This window comes from Eucyclogobius newberryi, unplaced genomic scaffold (assembly GCF_026437365.1).
Source record: "Eucyclogobius newberryi isolate DKJ021-1_F unplaced genomic scaffold, fEucNew1.0.hap1 SCAF_1, whole genome shotgun sequence".
Lineage (NCBI taxonomy): Eukaryota > Metazoa > Chordata > Actinopteri > Gobiiformes > Gobiidae > Eucyclogobius > Eucyclogobius newberryi.
The window spans coordinates 22,998,223-23,006,440 of record NW_027315723.1 but is presented as its reverse complement, the minus strand read 5'-3'; positions in this window follow the sequence as shown (position 1 = coordinate 23,006,440).

The following is an 8,218-nucleotide window of genomic DNA, read 5'->3' as shown; positions in this document are numbered from 1 at the left end:
TATAGATGCTGGAGTGCCCCACCGGGGGGCATGAAGCACTAGTGTTTGACACGCTGTAGAAGAAGACGACATTGGTTACTGTCCAGGGGACACATCATGGTTTCTATGTTTTAAGCTTCAACGCTGTTGTTTTATTACAATCGGACTAATTCACGAAGAAATTAGTCTAATGAATAAGTGAATCTAGACGCGGCGAAACACAAAGACACATGCATATACATATACGGCGGTCTGTAGTTTACAACCTGCCGCATTGAAATGAGACTTTCTTGGCAAAAAGCCAAAAAGACAACCCTGCATCACTACCGTGGAACATATTTCTGTGTAAATATCTCATGTTACAACATAGCACTCACTCACAATGACAGTTCAGACGTGTTCTTTGGATGCTAAACAAAATTGTGTGTTTCATTACAATCCAACTCATATTCACTGAGAATTTAGTCTAGTCAGACCCACGGCGCAGCAGGCCGCAGGTGCACCGCAAGAACCCTGGTTCAAAAGCCAACCTGCACTATATTTATGTTTAATATCTCATGTTACAAAGTGGGAACCTGCGGTTTATTGACAGGTGAGGCCCGTATATGCACAATTTATATTTCCGTCTTCTGTGCGCAGCTTTTATTCAGGAGCGCTGTATAGCCAGAAAAGTATGGTACATCGATTTGTAATTTTTGTTTGTTTTGTTTAACCTGATCTTTTATGAATTTATGAATCTGAATTGTATCCTGAATGTGAAAGAATATATTGTCTAAAATAAACTTATATACTATATTAAAAAAGCCTAATAAAGCCTTCAGCCAGAAAATCCTTTAAAAAAAGAAAACTCTCAGACCAAATGCTGAACTTATGAAGAGAGCCAATAGAAGTCCTGCCCATGTCGTCACGCTATCCCAGCATGCACCATCAAACTCCACACGGCAGTGATGGCGGGGGATTTGCCCTTGAAAAAAGGGGCATCGCAATTATCAAACTTTATGTGAGTTTTGACAGATAGTGGATCATTTTTGTGCACCGCGATGTACAAATAATCATATATAGAAGAAAGACCAAAGCTCCAGATCATAGAAGTGAGTCAAGCCACACTTTAACCAAGCTACAAAATACTTTTTACCAATGTCTCATGATGATACATTTTTTTTTATTAAAGATTGGGTATTGGCAATTTTAATAATTATTAATCAACTAATTATGCAAAAGAGAGGAAAGGGAAACAATCGCAAATGCTTTTCAAAAACGCTGTTTACGCAGTTTGATAAAATCACAACCTGAAGCTAAACCAAGGATTTTCAAGTGTATTACATTGACATGAGTGAAAATAAGATAAGCCTCTGGCATGTACAACAGCTTCAAGTACAACATTTGTTCACTATTTTATCACGGTTACATAATTTTAATTATCAGTATCAGTTAAGGTTTTGCAGGGGTTTACAATAAACTGTATCTCTCACAAACATCTCTAGCAACTAAGATTAGGAGTCAAAGTGAATCAAATTTCCCGAATTTCCAGTCAAAGGCAAAAGAAAATGGATTACTTTAACATTTTTGGCAGAAACTGTATTGACAGGAAATGGTAGGCTTGAGAAAACAAGAAAAAGTAAACGGTTTCCGCCTTGTTAGTTTGTGCTGACAAATAAGACGACAAACCGTTTTTTGTTTCATGTGGATGGATGAAATAATTATATTAATCAGAAATTGTTTAGCCTCTACTTGCATTGGACCTTACTAATGTTACACCACGTTCCGGGTAAAACTGTGTAAGAGATGTATTTATGTATCTAATATTGAATGTGCTGCGAAAATGTCAAGAAATTACACATAAACCAATGCTATTCCTTAACACACAGAGAACACAATTCAACTTAGAATATAAAACGACACAGAAACGTCAGACTTTGTGCGGCTTGCAAGGGAGAATACCTCGGGCCGACCCTCCTCAGTCTCACAACGTTTTTTCTTTTGCAGGTAGTTTTATTCACATTATGGATTTAGGCATAATGGGCGGGTCACATTCTCATTGGTTAACTTCACATCAAGGCACTTGTCTTTTACAACTGTTGGTATTTTCCTTAGAGATAAGAGCATGGGGAATGTTTAGCTAACCCCCCTCCCTGGGGGTAAACATTCCTTTGCCCCATCTTTACATCACAAATGCCGTTTTTCACACATGCCGTTTTTCTCTTAGACTAATGATGCAGATAATATAGAAATATCGTCAAATCATCCTTATGCAGATAATATATATCACAGAAATATAATCATATATTTACATTTTTATTACATTTCCACTCTTTTCTGGGCCTTCTGATTTTACTTTCTTGCAGACTCATCAACATTTGAGATGAGCTAAACAAGGATGATGTCGCTTATGCAAAAAATATTCCTTTTTCTTGTTTGTGGCAAGAGGGACAAGGATTAGTGTTTAAGGAGAAGAGCCAGGAGTAAAGTACACAGCCCTGAAGAAAACCAGTACAAATTGTCCAATGTTGAGGGACATTCTTCCCCTGCCTCACATGTCGCCACTAGTTCTTTTGGAAATCAGTGACCCACCTGGAGTTGGAGTCGGCCATGTTAAGCTGAGAGAGCTCATCCTGAAGCCTTCTAGAAAGAGTATGTTGTAAAGACAGCAGCAGTTGACAGAAAAGGATCTTGAAGTATGTTCCCGATGAGTCCAGGTGCTGCAGGATGAATTAGAGGGCCAGGTTGACTCTGAGGTCTACATACCTTTGGCTGTTTTGGTAAACTGCAAAATATAGCACTTTATTCCAGTGTAACCTAGCAACCAAGAAACAACTTAACAGAGGTCGCAAGTGTGAGGAAAAAATGTTTTCATGTACCAGAAGTTATTGAGTCCAGTGATCTGTGGCTTGTTAAGGGATGATGTGAAGAATTCAACAGAAGTGTCTCTCAGTGAGGACAGTCCACTATGGAAACCATTTCACTACATTAAGGGTTGAAATCTGAGTTAAAGTGACAGTGTTTGGGTGTTTCTCCACAGTGTGCAGTCTGAACAATGATAGTTACCAGTGCACATGTGAGGAGCAGTACCGATGGTCATGTGACCTGTGTTTATCCTATGGGTCATGTGACAGCATCTCTAATGACACATGTGGATGTATCAATGGCCTTCCTCCTGATGGACAGGACTGCCGGCCTCTTGACCGTAGTGAGTTCTGTCTTTGGACAATATTGTAAAGAAATGATGATACAAGTAAAGGACTTATCCATATTTCTCTGTAATATTTAACAGACTTCACAGCCTGTCCATCAACTACACCTGTGCCAACCCCAGGTAACATGTTGGGTCATTTTGTAATTCACAATTCATAAACATTTACTATAGGCACAATACCCACACATGAACATATTTACTTTAAACCATCTTCTTTTTAACAGAAATCACAACCCCTACAACAACAGAAATGAATGTGACCACTCCATTACCTGTAACAAGTAAGTATTCATGAATCGAAAATAGTCCCTTACATTAAAACGAGTTTCCAACAATAATTTCAAATTGGCTTTTCTTATTCCAGATGCAACTGGTTTTACCAGTACAACAGCAGCTCCTGTAATTACAACTTTAATGACAATTAAAGCCGCACGCGGCGATAAAGGCCCTCGCCCCCCTTGCGGCCGCGGGGTACTTGCCACCGCAAAGAGCACACCTCTAATCCCCCCGCCTAGATCACCTCTTCCTCGCAAACAGCACAAACTTTTACACTACTTCATGGGACATTTTCATAGCCGCGTGTGTATGCATATTCATTTTATATTTTATATTTTATATATATATTATATATATATATATATATATATATATATAAATATATATTATTTATTATATTATTCATTAGATTATTTATTAGATTATTTATTTATTATATTATTTATTATATTATATATATTATGTATTTTATCATATTATATAATGTATTTATTATATTATATATATCATTTATTATATATCTATATATATATAAATATATATTTTTATTTATTATATATATATATATACATATATATATATAAACACATATATTATTTATTTATTATATATATATTTATATTCATCTATCCATCCATTTTCTGCCGCTTTATCCGGGGCCGGGTCGCGGGGGCAGCAGTCTGAGCAGGGACTCCCAGACTTCCTCCTCCCCAGACACTTCCTCTAACTCCTCCGGGGGGATCCCGAGGCGTTCCCAGGCCAGCCGAGAGACATAGTCTCTCCAGCATGTCCTGGGTCTTCACCGGGGCCTCTTCCCGGTGGGACATGCCTGAAACACGCCCAGGAGGCATCCGGAACAGATGCCCGAGCCACCTCAGCTGACTCCTCTCGACGTGGAGGAGCAGCGGCTCTATTCCGAGCTCCCCCCACGGCGGAGGAAACTCATTTCGACCGCTTGTATCCGCGATCTTGTTCTTTCGGTCACTACCCAAAGCTCATGACCATAGGTGAGGGTAGGAACGTAGACCGACCGGTAAATAGAGAGCTTTGCCTTTCGGCTCAGCTCCCTCTTTACCACAACGGTCCGATGCAGCGACTGCATCACTGCAGCCGCTGCACCGATCCGCCTGTCGATCTCACCCTCCATCCTTCCCTCACTCGTGAACAAGACCCCGAGATACTTGAACTCCTCCACTTGGGGCAAGGACTCCCCACCCAACTGAAGAGCGCAAGCCACCTTTTTCCGGTCGAGAACCATGGCCTCAGATTTGGAGGTGCTGATTCTCATCCCAGCCGCTTCACACTCAGCTGCAAACCGTCCCAGTGCATGTTGCAGGTCCGGGTTTGATGGAGCCATCAGGACAACATCGTCTGCAAACAGCAGAGATGGAATCCTGTGGTCCCCAAACCGGACACCCTCTGACCCCTGACTGCGCCTAGAAATTCTGTCCATAAAAATTATGAACAGAACCGGTGACAAAGGGCAGCCCTGGCGGAGTCCAACATGCACTGGGAACAGGTCTGACTTACTGCCGGCAATGCGAACACAGCTCCTGCTCCGGTCATACAGGGACCGGACAGCCCTGAGCAAAGGGCCCCGGACCCAGTACTCCCAGAGCACCCCCCAAAAGACACCCCGAGGGACACGGTCGAAAGCCTTCTCCAGATCCACAAAGCACATGTGGACTGGTTGGGCAAACTCCCATGAACCCTCGAGCACCCGATGGAGGGTATAGAGCTGGTCCAGTGTTCCACGACTGGGACGAAAACCACTCTGCTCCTCCTGAATCCGAGGTTCGACTATCGGTCGGATTCTCCTCTCCAGTACCTTGGAATAGACCTTACCCGGGAGGCTGAGGAGTGTGATCCCTCTGTAGTTGGAACACACCCTCCCTCAGAATTTCTTTGGTGCCGACCGATAGTCCTCCTCCATGGCCTCCCCGAACTCCTCCCAGGCCTGCGTTTTTGCCTCTGCGACAGCACGAGCCGTGGCTCGCTTGGCCTGCCGATACCTGTCCATGACCTCCGGAGACCCACAAGCCAGAGTGGCCTGATAGGCCTCCTTCTTCAGTCTGACGGCATCCCTTACTTCCGGTGTCCACCACCTGGTTCGGGGGTTGCCGCCACGACAGGCACTGGAGACCTTGCGACCACAGCTCCGAGCAGCCGCATCAACAATGGAGGCGGAGAACATGGTCCACTCAGACTCAATGTCCCCAACCTCCCCCGGGACATGGGAGAAGCTCTCCCGGAGGTGCAAGTTGAATACCCTACTGACAGAGCCCTCCCAACAGACCCTCACAATGCACTTGGGTCTGCCAAGTCTGTCCGGCTTCCTCCTCCGCCAGCGGATCCAACTCACCACCAGGTGGTGATCGGTTGAAAACTCTGCCCCTCTCTTCACCCGAGTGTCCAAGACACGCGGCCGGAGGTCAGATGACACGACAACAAAGTCGATCATTGACCTCCGGCCTAGGGTGTCCTGGTGCCATGTGCACTGATTGACACCCTTGTGCAAAGGGTTCAGATCGGGGAAGCCGTTCTTCCCAATCACCCCTCTCCAGGTGTCACTGTCATTGCCCACGTGGGCGTTGAAGTCCCCCAGTAGAACAACGGAGTCCCCGGTCGGTGCACTGTCCAGTACTCCTCCCAAGGACTCCAAGAAGGCCGGGTACTCTGCACTGCTGTTCGGCCCGTAGGCCGCCACAACAGTGAGAGACCTGTCCCCCACCCGAAGGCGGAGGGACGCGACCCTCTCGTTCACTGGGGTGAACTCCAACACGTGGCGGCTGAGCTGAGGGGCTATAAGCAAGCCCACACCAGCCCGCCGCCTCTCCCCGCGGGCAACACCAGAGAAGTGGAGCGTCCAGCCCCTCTCGAGGAGATGGGTTCCAGAGCCCAAACTACGTGGAGGTGAGGCCGATTATATCTAGTCGGTATCGCTCAACCTCCCGCACAAGCTCAGGCTCTTTCCCCCCCAGTAAGGTGACATTCCATGTCCCCAGAGTTAGTCTCTGTGTCTGGAGATCTGGTCGCCGAGGCCCCTGCCGTCGACTGCCGCCCAGATCTCTCTGCACCGGCCCCTTATGGATCCTCCTGCGGGTGGTGGGCCCACGGGAGGGCGGCCCCACGTCGCTCCTTCGGGCTGTGCCCCGTGGGGTAAGACCCGGCCACCAGGCGCTCGCCATCGAGCACCCATCCCAGATCTGGCTCCAGGATGGGGCCCCGGTGACGCCGATCCGGGCGACGTAATCGGCCTTGTTTGTGAACTCATCATAAAGGGCTTCTGAACCAATCTTTGTCTGACCAGTCACCTAGGACCTGTTTGCCTTGGGAGACCCTACCAGGGGCTTACAGCCCCTGACAACATAGCTCCCGGGATCATTCGGGCACTCAAACCCCTCCACCACGTTAAGGTGTCGGTTCAAGGAGAGGTATATATTTATTTATTTTATTATATATGTTATGTATTATATTTTTTATTTTATATATTATTTATTTATTATATATATATTTATATATATTATTATTATTTATTAATTATACATATTATTTATTTATTATATATGATTTATTATATATATATATATATGGAGGTTGACACTTTACTGATGATTTTTTGATTTAATGGCAGTAAATCTTGCAAATACACCGTAAGAGCTGGGAAACACGTAAACACTCGTAAATGCTAAATGCCATGCTCTTACACCTTAGCAAAACAAAGGAAAAGTTAGCTTGATATGACATTGTCATAAAAACACATAAATTAACTGTACCAAACTAAAATAACGTGGGCTTTGGTTACACAAAATACAATAAGATAATCCTTTAATGTTACAATGCAGTAGAAACAGGAGGAAAGGACAGATTATAGGAAGTTTCAAAAACACACTCTTAATAGAACTCTTTTGAACAAACAAAAAACTCTTATTAACAAAACTCCTCTCCTATCATAATACGGAATGGAGGGGGGGAAATAAAATAAAATAGATAAATAAAAATAAAAAGATAAAGATAAAAATAAGATAATAACATTATGATAATAGAATAAAATAAAACAAAAATAGCTAGCACAAGACTAGGTAATACTATTAGTAAGTAAGTAAACACTCTTATTTACAGGTATTGCACATGGTTAATTCAGTATTGCACATGAATATGATGGTATTGCACATGGTTAAATCAGTATTGCACATATTCAGTACTAACAGTGTTTGTTATAAAGTCTGACAGCAGCAGGAAGGAAAGACCTGCGAAACCTTTCCTTCACACAGCGAGGGTGGATCAGTCTCTCACTGAAGCTGCTCTCCAGAGTGGACAGAGTGTCCTGCAGGGGATGAGACTCATGGTCCAGCATAGATTTGAATTTAGCCAGGACCCTTCTGTCCCCCACCTCCTGCACCGAGTCCAGAGCACAGCCCAGGACGGAGCTGGACTTCTTGATTACTCTGTCCAGCCTCTTCCTCTCCCTCTCTGTGATGCTGCTGCTCCAGCAGGCCACACCTACAGGAGCTGATGCCACCACAGAGTCATAGAAGGTCTTCAGGAGTGGCCCTGTCACTCCTGAAGACCTGAGTCTCCTCAGGAGGTAGAGCAGACTCCGGCTCTTCCTGTACAGTGCGTCTGTGTTATGAGTCCAGTCCAGTTTGTGGTTCAGATGAACACCCAGGTACTTGTATGAGTCACTCTCTCAATGTCCCATCCCTGGATGTTCACTGGTGAGGGGGCAGTGGGGTGGCGTCTGCGGAAGTCCACCACCATCTCCTTGGT